Source organism: Daphnia pulicaria, chromosome 6, assembly GCF_021234035.1.
Source record: "Daphnia pulicaria isolate SC F1-1A chromosome 6, SC_F0-13Bv2, whole genome shotgun sequence".
Classification (NCBI taxonomy): domain Eukaryota; kingdom Metazoa; phylum Arthropoda; class Branchiopoda; order Diplostraca; family Daphniidae; genus Daphnia; species Daphnia pulicaria.
The window spans coordinates 5,408,229-5,420,692 of record NC_060918.1 but is presented as its reverse complement, the minus strand read 5'-3'; the positions used below and the strand labels follow the sequence as shown (position 1 = coordinate 5,420,692).

The following is a 12,464-nucleotide window of genomic DNA, read 5'->3' as shown; positions in this document are numbered from 1 at the left end:
GCGTTTGATCCCCCTTTTGCATCATCCCCTCTATTTTTGTCTAATTTTGTCTGGCATTGACTGATTTGGAGTAGTCGAGAGAGTGACCTACTTATTCAAAAGGGTTGCACACTGAAAACCCATACATTTTTCATGTGATTTCGATTGCATGCGGACTAGCGCGGTATCTTTTATAGAGGTTTTGTCAAATTGACCACTCACTTATCTATGATACTATTAAAAGAGATAAATCTGTGTAAGGTAAACAACAGATGACCGATTTCGTACGAAAATACACTTTACCGGCTACACTTACAAACAGTGTAGTCCGATGAGGTTGCAATATCTATGATTGTAATTGTCGGGCCATAAAGAAGCAAAGGACCGCTTGACTTAACGCTGTCCTGAACTCTAATGACGCCTTAATGACGCATCCGAGTAAATTGACAGATTGTATTCGACTGCTGTATGGCCATGCCATTAGATAACCTTAACCTAAAATAATGGTGAAAACACGGTGGACACCAAAATATACCAACGATAAAAAACGTACTCATATAAAAAAACAGTTCCTATATAAACGCAAATAAAAAATCATCTTGCTAGTGGTGATGGTGTACTTTACATAAATAGAAAAAAAAATTTACGCAGAGTCGCAATTAACTTATTGAATAACTTATTAACTTACGAAATCGGGCAGGCGAACAAAAACTGTTAGTCTGTAATTTATCTATAAAATTGGATTTGCTTTCTTTTTCTGCTTCACCCAAATTCCTCTGGAATCTCTTCTCGTTTTTTTTGTGGATAGTCTTCTGTCTGTCATTCCCATTTTTTACATCTGGCTACAAATACTGTTCCGTTTATCGAAAGAAGATTATTTTTTCACCAGTCGTCTAGTCACATCTCCAGAAGAAATTCCTGATTTTTCGAACGTGATCTCTTCAAGAGGTATGATGATTGGAAGAACCAATGTATTCAAGCGAAATGCTTACGGGCGAACAATAATTATTACTTTTGGAGTGCTGCACGTCTGAGATGTTATTTGACGAATCTAGCATGCCGGATGCAGGAGAAAAATTATACCATGCATTCTTCAAATCTTTGTATATCTTATTTATGGAAAAAGCAGAAATTTTGTATTGGTTTCTTCGTTTTATTCTTTTATTGTTATGCTATACATTACTATCTCTTTATAAAGGTATTACTAAAAAGGATGGTATGGTCTTCACTAGGCCCAGACTTTAATCTTATAGAGCAAATTCTTATTGAATCCAGATTAGAAAAAAAAGGACTAATGAACTGAGCTGGAGAAAGGGTGAAGTCAATTGACACCTGAGATTTTAAATAAAGGTTATATAAATATATATAATTGAAGATCGTTGCAAGAACTCAAAACAAATTACAAAAGTATTGATTGATTGAAATCATAATATTCAATTGCAGTATTTTTCTTGAATTTTTGGCGGACTTAATTAAATTTTATTAGAATTTTGTTTCCAATAGTTTTTCCCTAGGTTATCGACCAGCTATTTGCCTTTAAGAAATCACCGACAGATGTTTCGTGCAGGCCTTTACGAATTGGATTTTTTAAGTTTCATTACATTGAAAAATCTCTTCCTAGATAAATGGCAAAGGGGAAAAAAGAAATGAAATGCCGAGCTTAAGGTTAGGGAATTGCGGCTTCCAACTTGGATGTTTTCGAGCAAAAAAGCGATTACAATAAAACTCATATTCAAGTTCAATATTCATGTTGTAGAATTCAACAGTCGAATGACTGGACAAATCATCTAAATAGTCGTCTAAAAGTTGAAGTTAGCTCGTAAAAAATTTTCAGCAGAGACGCTATCAGAAAATTTCTGAAAAGTAACGACAGTAATTGAGAAAATAGCTCACGAGCATTCTTTGGTTTAACTAAAGGGAATTTTTTCAAATACTTTGTAGGTAAAATTAAAGAGTTTTTGCCATTCAGAAACTGTGGTTACGAAAAATTTCTTGACAAATGTAGAAAAATATTCGTTTGGAGTGAAGAAAAATATTCTTTTGAGATTGTTCAGACTCCTCACGGAACGCATCTTGGTAGGATTTGTCATAAACGATACGAATGATATCAGTTCAAAGGGTAGGGAGCGGAATGTTACGATTTGCAAAGTATGCAAGTGCACACTTTATGGATAACTCTTCTGCTCTCTTTGGGGAAAAAGCAGTGAAGAACTGTTGTTAAACTGGTCGATCTGCTCTCATTTGTTGTCGAGCATTATATACAGCCTTGTCTGCCTTTTTTATTGATTTAGTTAGAATAATACCAGGTATTGCAATGCTGATTAAAACCTGGTTCAACACGCTACCATAATCGGCCCATATTGACCATAATTGTCAGTTTTTTTCTGTTTAAATTGTGTAGACACGAAGGTCTGTTCACTTTTTGAGAAAACCATGATGTACCAATAAATTAGAGATTTTTTTGTCCCAAGAACGTGACGCTAGCTTTAAACCACATTAAGATTTTTTGAGACGAAAAACCATATTTTCTTGGCCTTCAATTTCAATATCTGGTGGCTGGACCACGTAAGATCCTCATAAATATCCCCATTCAAAAAAGACGTTTTTATATCCGATTGTATCATTTAAAGGTCAGCACTGTCTGCAATGGCAATAATTTCACGAAACGAGTCGTGCCTCAAACTGGAGTACGTAGTCTCCTCGTGGTAAATTTCAGGACTTTAGGTATATCCCTTGGAGACGAGGCTTGAATACGGTTTCAGCATTTAGTTCAAATTTGTGCGCCCACTTATTTCGGATTGCTCCTATCCATAATGGAAAATATATGCCCCAGGTGTTGTTCTTTATAAGCGACATTTATTCTTCGTTCATGGGCTTCCATCCATATCGTATATTAGGATGAATTAAGAACTTCTTAAACAGCTTCTGGTTCCTTAAAATCCACTTCCACAATTCCAGCACATTTTTTGGTTTGAGACTTATTCGATGCAACGTTTAGTGTGGTTTCTGTTTCTCGGCCAAGAAGGATTTTCCTCTCTATGTTTTCCTTTTATTCGTACCGCTGTGACTGTTTTCAATAGTTTCTGATAATTCTTCTTGTAATTTACCTTCTTCTCTGAAAGCACTTTATTTTAAAACAAAACATTTCCACCTGGGTGTGTTATGTTGGTTAAGCTGGTTTTAAATCTGATATTTCACACCCTCCAAGTTTGCTTTGGGTGGATAATAGAAGTTGAATACCCTTGATTCACGTGGAAAAATTTTTTCATCATTAAAAAATGTATCCTTACTTTCCTGCTGCTTGGGTTCAACAGTGTCACATCTTTCTGTGTTTACTCACAGTCTTAGTACTCTACACCCACACGCTTTACTTCCTTCTGATCAAACATTGTTATTCATCCATTGTAATATGCGTAGTAGCTGACACACTCACTAGAGGCGCTATTTAAAGTTTCCAAATCGGCTTAAGTCCTGAAACCGGGATAGGGAAGCCAACACAGCCGTGAAGCGACCAGGAGTCTATAGCTCTGGTTTGGCTATAGGCCACAGTGGTGCGCATTGGCGTAAGCTGCGCACGACTTTTGGCTATGTCGCGTACTTTTGAATTGCAATAAGATCTATATGGAGTAGCAGGATGATGGCCTTCGTAATACCCTATAACAATCATAGCCACAAAGTAAGTGAAGGAGATTACAGTGCTTGCGTTTTATAATGTGATAATAATTCGGTAATAATTTGTAGTGACATCCAAGAAGGAATAAACAAATTTTGCACTTACTTTCTCTTTTTTTTTTTTTTGATTGGCGAAGTTTAACAGAAACAGGGCTATGTTGAGTTGGATTTGGATGATGGATCTCATGAACTGGTTGGTTGTAGATTCGGATGTTCTGCGTCATAGGTGTATCTGCGTTTTGAGAAGATTCTGGAAGAATGGTTAAGTCTAAACCGTTATTTTTATTATGGATTGGAGAGGAGGGGTATCAAGAGTATTGTACCGTGTGACCGTTTTTGATGAATTAATCATCAAATTTAATTTGCGTTTGGCAATCAAAAGTTGTTTTGTTGGTTTGTCGTCAGTTTGCACCAATTCTTCTCCTGATGTTTTGTAGACTTGTTTTATTGAAGACGACATTCCTGCTACTCCTTATCTTCCTTATGAGTGGATCCCAAAAGCACTATGCTTTTGGGGTGGCGCAGTATGCGACGAAAGAGCAGGTAATGCTTTTAGAATAAAGCTTTCTTCTTTCCGCTTTCGGCACATGGATTTACGCAGTGGACCCGAAGATGCGTAGGTTAGAGACACCTGGCTTAGTATCAAAAAAATTTTTATAGGTCGTGTTGGGAGCTGTTTTTGTGGACATAAGGTTCGTGTGTACAATGCGCAATCGATCGTCTCTTCCCACAGCTCCAATGAGATTCTTTTGCCATGAATGTTACATCGGGCACCTTCCATTAAGGTCCTGTCGGCCCGTTCTGATGCACAATTCTGTTATGAATTAAGTGTGTGGCGCTGATGTTTTCCAGTCTGATTCCATTGGTGGACATCCAGCATTTGAATTGATGTCCAGTGAATTCACAACAGTTGTTAGCTCTTAGAGTGTGAATTCATTTGGTTGGTTGGCTACTTCTGATTTCTGTTTTAGAAAAAAGACAGTACGATAACTGCTAAATTCGTTAGTGAAAAGAATTAAGTATTTGAATCCACTTTGGTATATAGCAACATGCATTGTACCGCATACATCGGAATGGAAAAGTTGTCCAATTTCTGCTGCTCTTGTTTTGCCCAATTTAAATCTAGAGCGTTTAATCTTCCCATGCTTGCAACCCGAACAAGGCTGGTTGATTGAGATGCCGTGAACGGGTAGACCTGTTTAGTTTCTAATGTACTGCAGTAAAATGGGGTTAAAACGGAAAGAAGAAAGAATCCATGCGAAACTTTCCAAAAAGAATTCAAATGTAAAACTATACATGATAGAGAGGAATGGGAAGGAGAAGAATTAGAAGATAGAGAAATCGTCAGTGAAGAAGAACGTTATGAAGAAGGAGAAATAGAAGAAGAAAAAAATGAAAGGGACCAAATGGTGTTTTGTCGTTCCGTGTTATTTGTGCCTTATGAGGACACCAACATCAATTCATCAAGCGACACGATCCTCAAGCCCGACATTCCCATAGAAGAAGATATTACACGTTAGTCCATAATATTTGTATGTAGTGTGATAATTGTTATATTATAAACATATTAGGGTGAATGTTATAAACGTTTGGTGATGAATGTCTTCTTTTTGGTGAATACATTATACACATACGATAAATATTTTGCCTTTCTACCTGGAATTTCTTCAGGAAAGGGAGGAATGTAGCAAGGCGGGAACCGACAGCTCTTATAGCAAGTCGCGCCCTAGCTGTTAGCCTTGATGATACGATTGCGTTGGATCGTGCAATTGTAACTGCACCACCCAACCAACACCTTTCTCTTTTTGCACAATCACATCCTGGTGATGGTGCAACCATCAACCGTATCTGTGTTTGCGACTCACGTCTACAGTGATGGTGTAATCATATATGTGTGTATAAAAGCCACGCTCTGTCTCTTCCCGGCAGAGTCATCTCGGCAGTGTATCCCCCAGCATCGGCAAATATAAGTATCCTTTCTATAATATATATTCAGTGTTTGTGTGTGTAAGGCTCGTTCCAGCCTTACTTTACTTGTTCGAAATAACGGTACGAATGTTCGTCAGAGGATGACGCTTTGTATTTTGATACACAAGGTTGTAAGAAAGATACTTGAATACAAATGTTCAGAAATAAAATAGTAAGAGAGAGTTTACCAGCGCGAGGGCTTGCTCGTGCAAGACTAGTTATTCAAGGGAAATAAGGGGGCTTTTATACTGGTCAAGGCGGAAGTCGTCGTCGGAGATTGATCTCGTTGTTTCCTATATCGCAGTGTTGGGATTGATAGCTTGCTGGTGTCGACATCCCGGTGTTGGGACTGGATATATCCCGTGTGTTGACAGCAGGGTGTTGGGAATGGATACCTCCAGTCTGTCGACGTCAGGGTGTTGGCAATGGATACATCCCGTGTGTCGACATCACAGTATCCGTTAGCGGATCCTATTCGCTCGACGGACTCGTTCGCGCATACGCTTTTTGAAATGCGCGCGTTGGTCTGTGGTTGCTATAGATGTGCCGCTTGCTGGTTGGTTACGGGTGCCCTCTCGTGGTTGGGTTCGGGTACTTCTCTCTGCCAGAGAGTTGTGATGCAATGTGAAAAAATCGGTAACAAAGATAACAAGAGAGAACGAAAATTTTTTTTATTAATTCTGAAAAGATAAATATTATTAATACTTTTATTCAAGTTAAAGCGTTAAAACAATAAAAATCTAATTGGGGCTGTTGTCTACGTTAATGAGAATCAATATATTATTTAACAAATTCAAGTTGTCTCGAAATAAAGTCATGTTCGAGCCTTGAATTGCCATTAAAAACAAATGAAGATATCATTATTTGTAAGTTACTTTGGGAAACATAAACATATCCGATTCTACCAACACTTCTACAGGAAACATTCCGAGTTTTTAATATCGATTGAGCATGGCTACAAAAGTCCATCATTTTAACATTTAATTTTCAGATGAAAAGTTTCAAAACTTCTTACAATTTAATGTCTTTGCGGATTGAATTGGTTTGAACACAGTCGACTTGGGTCTAAAAAATCAGACGGTTTACTATTTTTAAGAAATGTTAGTATCAGAGATAACATGTCTGTTGAAGAGTGTTAAAAAAGAACACACAAATGTCAATACGTATTGAAGAGAGTAAAAGGTTTCTCTGTTTTGAGTACTGGTTTTTTATTCAATGCATTATATGTTTTATTATATGCCTATCTTGCATTATAGTCGTTACCATGTATATCTTGGGATGATAAAGCAAGTTATATCGGTTTGGACGATGAGAAATCATAAGGATCGGGGATTTACTGAATAACTACACGGACTATCTTTTAAGGTATTCTTTGTTGGGTTTATAATATATTTTGGTTTTTGCTACCTCCATTTTATTAATAAATCAAAAATCGTTTACACTAGGCAAAAAATGAATTATTCGTTAGGATTTTGAATGATTTTATGGCTTCCTTTATGTATTACTTTTAATTGTCCATATCACTTACTTCATAGTTGAGATTGTGTTAAGAAGTGGGGTCCGTTTTGGGTGACATCTGCATTACTTAAAAATTTAAATGCAATCATTGTCGGCGTGTTTAACCCTTTATCAACTCTCGGGAAAATTTTTGACGGATTTTAGTAGTATCTGCTGGGAATAATCTCCCCTCCGACACGAGAGACCAGAAATCAGCTAAAATACTTGCGACGGAAGCTCTTATCTTGGAATTCTACCGACAGAATTGAAGAGCCTTTTCACTAAATATCAATTGTCCCTTACTTTGTCAAGGGTTTAAGTGGCAGTTGAAACGTAAAAGTCGTTCTTGTTTTTTACCCTTTTTGGAAACGAGTTAAATATTGCCCGACAGGCAGCTATGATTCCCTACTAGCACAGATATATCCATAGGATATACTATGGATGTCAGCTCCGATTCAGTTGGAATTGTTGGATATACCAGTTGGACGCCCTAAAGATGTTTACAGGATATACTAACGTGAACATCCACACTACGTCCGAAGGAACGTTCATAGGATGGATGTAATGAACGTTCGTGGGATGTCTGAAACTAACTTCCATAGGATGTTTTATATTGGTCACCCCTTTATACTATATTAGTTCAAACGGACGTCCATGGGATGTATTTTTTGGGTCGACCCGTAACATCATTCGTAAATAAATTAGCATAATTACATGATATCAGTTTTACATTTTAAATGTATTAATTGAGCACAATACAAACGACGATACACAATACAATACGTAATCATAATTTGTGAAAATAGCGTTTAGAAATGGTACGCGTTGGGCGTTGGTCAAATCTCTGACGGCCACACCAAAATCTTGATTCTGCCATAACTCTTTAAGATATTGAAGCTGGGGTTCCTCAAAGAAACAAGATGGACTGGATGGTATGACTAACATGACACATTTAGCATAACAGCAACCCTAACGAGAACTAAACCTAAATATAAGGTAACGACGATGAACATAATAGGACAAAAATTAGGCATATAGTTTTTTCTCACCTCGATCGGTTTCACGATTACAATTCTTTCGTGTTTCAAAAAAATCAGATTGTTTTTTTCAAATGATGCTCCGCTTATTGATGGCCATTTTCCAAGGGGAAGTCACGTAACTATTAGAGGTACGCATAATATTATTAGTAATATGTTTACATTGTTTAATAAACCTATTGCTTTGATTACTTGCTGCCTGATACAATCATTCTGAAATTTCAGTGAAGTGAAAGCAGTCTTGTGCCACATACAAAGTTTCTTCTGATGATCTCTGTTTATCCAGTTTAGTTTAGGTTCCCATGTTTACATATGATTACGATAATTCCGGATTTACGAAATTTTAGTTTCGATTTCACAAATTCACTTTCAAGACTTTGATGTTGATCATAGTCAAAGGTCAGTGAGAGCTGAACCTCCCTCACGGCCTGTTCTCTTAGTGTGATGATACCATCTGGCAACACGGCACCCGTCGGCTCCATATATAGGAGAGGACCCCCTCCCTGTCCTCTCAGTCTCTGTCTGCTCTTCAAAGAGCATTGGTCGTCCAATATACTGATCCGAGCCGCAATCTCTCTCTCTCTTGTTCTGACTTCATCACACTTAGTACTGTAAAGATAATTGTGACATTACAAAATTAATACTCGAAGAAGATTTTTTAGTTTTTTTTTTTTACTTTTGTACCTCATACGATCTGCTACCCTCCCCTAACAGATCGTCCTCAATGTCACTTCCGTTTCGGACGCCGGTTTCAATGAGTTATGGTACTTCTCGGGCATCTCCTTCATGACTGCCTTTATTAGTTTCTCCAGCTCATAGTTTTGGCCCTCCGACCTCCTCTGTTTCGCACAGCTTCTACAAATTAAAAACATAATGACACTTATGACATATAAAATTGTCTTCAATCATACTTACCAAAGACAGCTTTGGTAATAATAGAGTTTTTTCAGTCCTTGCTTCTGATGCTTCATTGTGGCCACTCCCTTCCAATTCACAAAAGCCATTACCTTGATAGAAGAGACTCGATACCATGCGCGCTTAACTGCGCTAGTAATCGATCCACCTCCTAAGTTGCGAATAATCGTCACTAAGGTTGAAAAATTATTACCGCAACTTGGTTTGAAAGGGAAATTTTAAAAATTAGTTGGTTTAAATAACTTGACTATCTTACCAGTTGATAGTACTTTTCATTATCCAAGAAAGTTTGCTCAACTGATTTGACATCCTCCATTTCCTTAAGCGGCTCCAACATAAAATCTGGATCAATTTCTCGTTGTTCAGCGGCTTGAGATTAAATTGACTTTGCCATCATATTTATTTTACCCTTAATTACTACCATTTCGGCCATTAAGTTTGAGATGTTTTCTAGCAGGTTAAGCACCTATTTTACAAGTTTTTCTAAAACTGCTTTTGAAACTTAACATACAATTAATAGATGGATAAAACACAATAACCATTATAATCAGCATTACCATCTGACAATTGTTTAATTGTCAGCTAAACCAGGAGTTATCAATGGAATGGGTTGAATTTGTTCCAAGACACCACTCTTACAATGGGATGATTGTCGATGATTGGATTCAGGTTGAAAATGTTGACCCTGTAAACGTGAGATATCAACAGTGATGGCCCAACAAAATTTTCATAAACAAAAAATAATTGCTTTACCAGACCCACGCGGTTTGCGTGAATTGGGAACGATACTTGAGTTGGGAGCAGAGCAGTAGTCGATTCATAGGGAAACGGCTGATGATTCCAATTAGCCAAATTAGTTGCTGGTTGGAAAAACCGCATTGGAAACCAGCACAGACGGGATAACAGGAGTAGTGACGAATGTCTGCTGAGCTAGGTTTTGAGTGGGCCCATACATTCCAACACTCTCACCTTCACTCTCATCATTTGAATAACGCTCATCCTGGACCGTTTCTGATTTTAAATACCTGCCAGGGGCCCACTTCCTCAAATAACCTCTTCCCATTGCTGTATGCTGATCAGACTCAGAATTTATATCTGACTGCTCAGAAATCTGATTTTCCTTTGATCGAGATTATCATAAGAATCTGACCAACAAACACAATCAGTTTTTAAAACAAACTTGAAATAAGTTGCAATATTAAATAACTTACTGAAAAATTTGCGAGTTTTGCATTCATCAATCCCCCAATTCGATTTTTTGGGTTCCCTCTACATTGTCGCAGCCCTTGATCTTGGATGGTAACACTTAGGGTTGCCCTCAAGGAGCCAGGAATCAGGCACAGTTGCAACGAAAGGCCCTGTAGTAATAACCAAATCTACCAGTCAGTATTTTCCGTCTTTAACCTAAATGACGAAACATGTTAGATAGCCACAAAAGAAGTAGAAAATTGCATATTTTATAGTTACAATCTAAGAAGCCATGGTATATTGAATAATTTTTCTGAAAAAAACAACAGTAGATCAACTGTGTCAAATAGGAACAAAAATGGAATAAGTTAATTTTTCAATAAAATTTACCTGTTTCTTCGAACATTCAAACACGGGACAGTACCATAACCTTACAGTTAAGATCCTATAAAGCATGACCAGTCACAACAGATTTTTTGGGACCGTTCTTTCCCTTTCAAAAAAATTACAAATAGTTCATTTCATTTAAATATCACAGTTCATGAGCATATCTTGAATCTTGATTGAAAATGTTGTGTGGACGTTCTCTTTAATCAATATTATTGACGATTTTGAAAAGTTAAGCATGGCATTTGAGATTTAAATAACCATGTGCTTGCAAATTTCCAAGCACAAGACAACACAAAAACAAAGTAAACCACACATGAAATTATGTATAAAACTATAAACGATACGATACATAAATTTTCTCTACCATTTGATGTTTACGTTGACTTGAAAATTTTCTTATCATCACATGAAACTTCATTCCTTGATAGGATTTTTATTTTAAGTTAAAGCTTTGAATTGATTGATTGTCTTTGTGTTATATAGATACCCACTATTCTTACGTTTGATGTGCATAATTAGTGTTGTCGCTGCTTCACTTAACACAATGAGACAAGCATTTTATTGGATTCCTTTTTTCATAGATGTGTTTATGTTGTGTTGCAAATATTAAATACTATTTCATTTTTCTCATTCCCAGATTGCCGTCCAGCGTCGTCCGTCGAGAATTCGCGCCCACCTGGCAATCCGAGCTATACCATGAATTGCTGATTAGCCATGGTGTCTTATCTGTTTGCAGCAATGTTCAACGTTGAACTCTGGCTGTTTATTCTGTATCTAGTTTTCTTTATCCTGAATTGATTTTACGAATCTACGCCTTTAAAGCAAATTAATTTTTCAGAAGAAGGTCGAGATGACGGGGTAAATTAAATTCCATAGCTTTAAATCAGTAGCCTTAGATAATATATATATATATATATTTTAATCAGATGAACGAACTAACTCGTACGGTAAACTTGTTTCGAATTCAATATCAATGGACCTTTACGGAACACAAATTCAAGCAGTAAGTGATTTACAAAATAAAAATCAGTTTTTAGCGGAAAAGATTGAACAGCTGGCGAAAAACATTAAAGAACTAAATGAAGCAAAACCCAAACCGATCAACTCACCTATGAACGCAGTAAATACAGCACAGATTTTTTATGTTATGCGTTCGTTACTACCGATTTTAAGGTATTTTTTCAACCTTTGAAATTTAACCAGTATGCTCTAGATGGCTTTATTGTAACACTTTACGTTTTTTACGGGAAATTGACAATTGCGACAGTGGCGCAAAAAAACAGAAAACAAACGACAAAATTCCAACACGTATGAAGAACATAACGAAAAATAAACCGTGCGTCTTAAGCCCAAAATGTCACATGCCAAATAATGTTTTGTTGTTGCTCTTGTCATTAAAAAAGTTTTTCAGGCATTAACTAACGCTTTCATTTGTTTTCTCCTCAAATCAAACATACCATATTTCCGATACAAACGAAATCGCAAAATTTTGACCCTGAATTTTTTCTAAAATTTGTTCAAAATACAAATAAAAAAGCTTAATTTTAATTCTACACTTAATTCTTTATCTGTTCAACTTCAGTTTTTAATCAAATTTTTGTTCTTTTTCTTTCTATAAATCTTTTTTTGTTCTTTATTCTTCAAAGTTTGATTTTTTTCTATTCATTTCTATTCCTTTTTTGGCAAATAAATAAATATTTAAAATTTTTTTCATCTACGATGGTGTTGCCACTTAGGAGGAGATGAAGGAGAGACAACGCTATGTTAATAAAACGACTCACAAGGTCACTCTCTTCTAATAAGTTGCCAGGTTGAGGA

At 36.6% G+C, this 12,464-nt stretch overlaps 1 long non-coding RNA gene across 1 annotated transcript; it reads left to right on the top strand.

Moving 5' to 3' along the window:
• Positions 1-10,988: 10,988 nt before the first annotated feature.
• On the top strand, positions 10,989-12,240 carry LOC124341960. Its single transcript, XR_006918685.1, has 3 exons — positions 10,989-11,504; positions 11,573-11,819; positions 11,914-12,240. It is a non-coding gene; the product is annotated as an uncharacterized LOC124341960 (long non-coding RNA).
• The last annotated feature ends 224 nt before the right edge of the window (positions 12,241-12,464 follow it).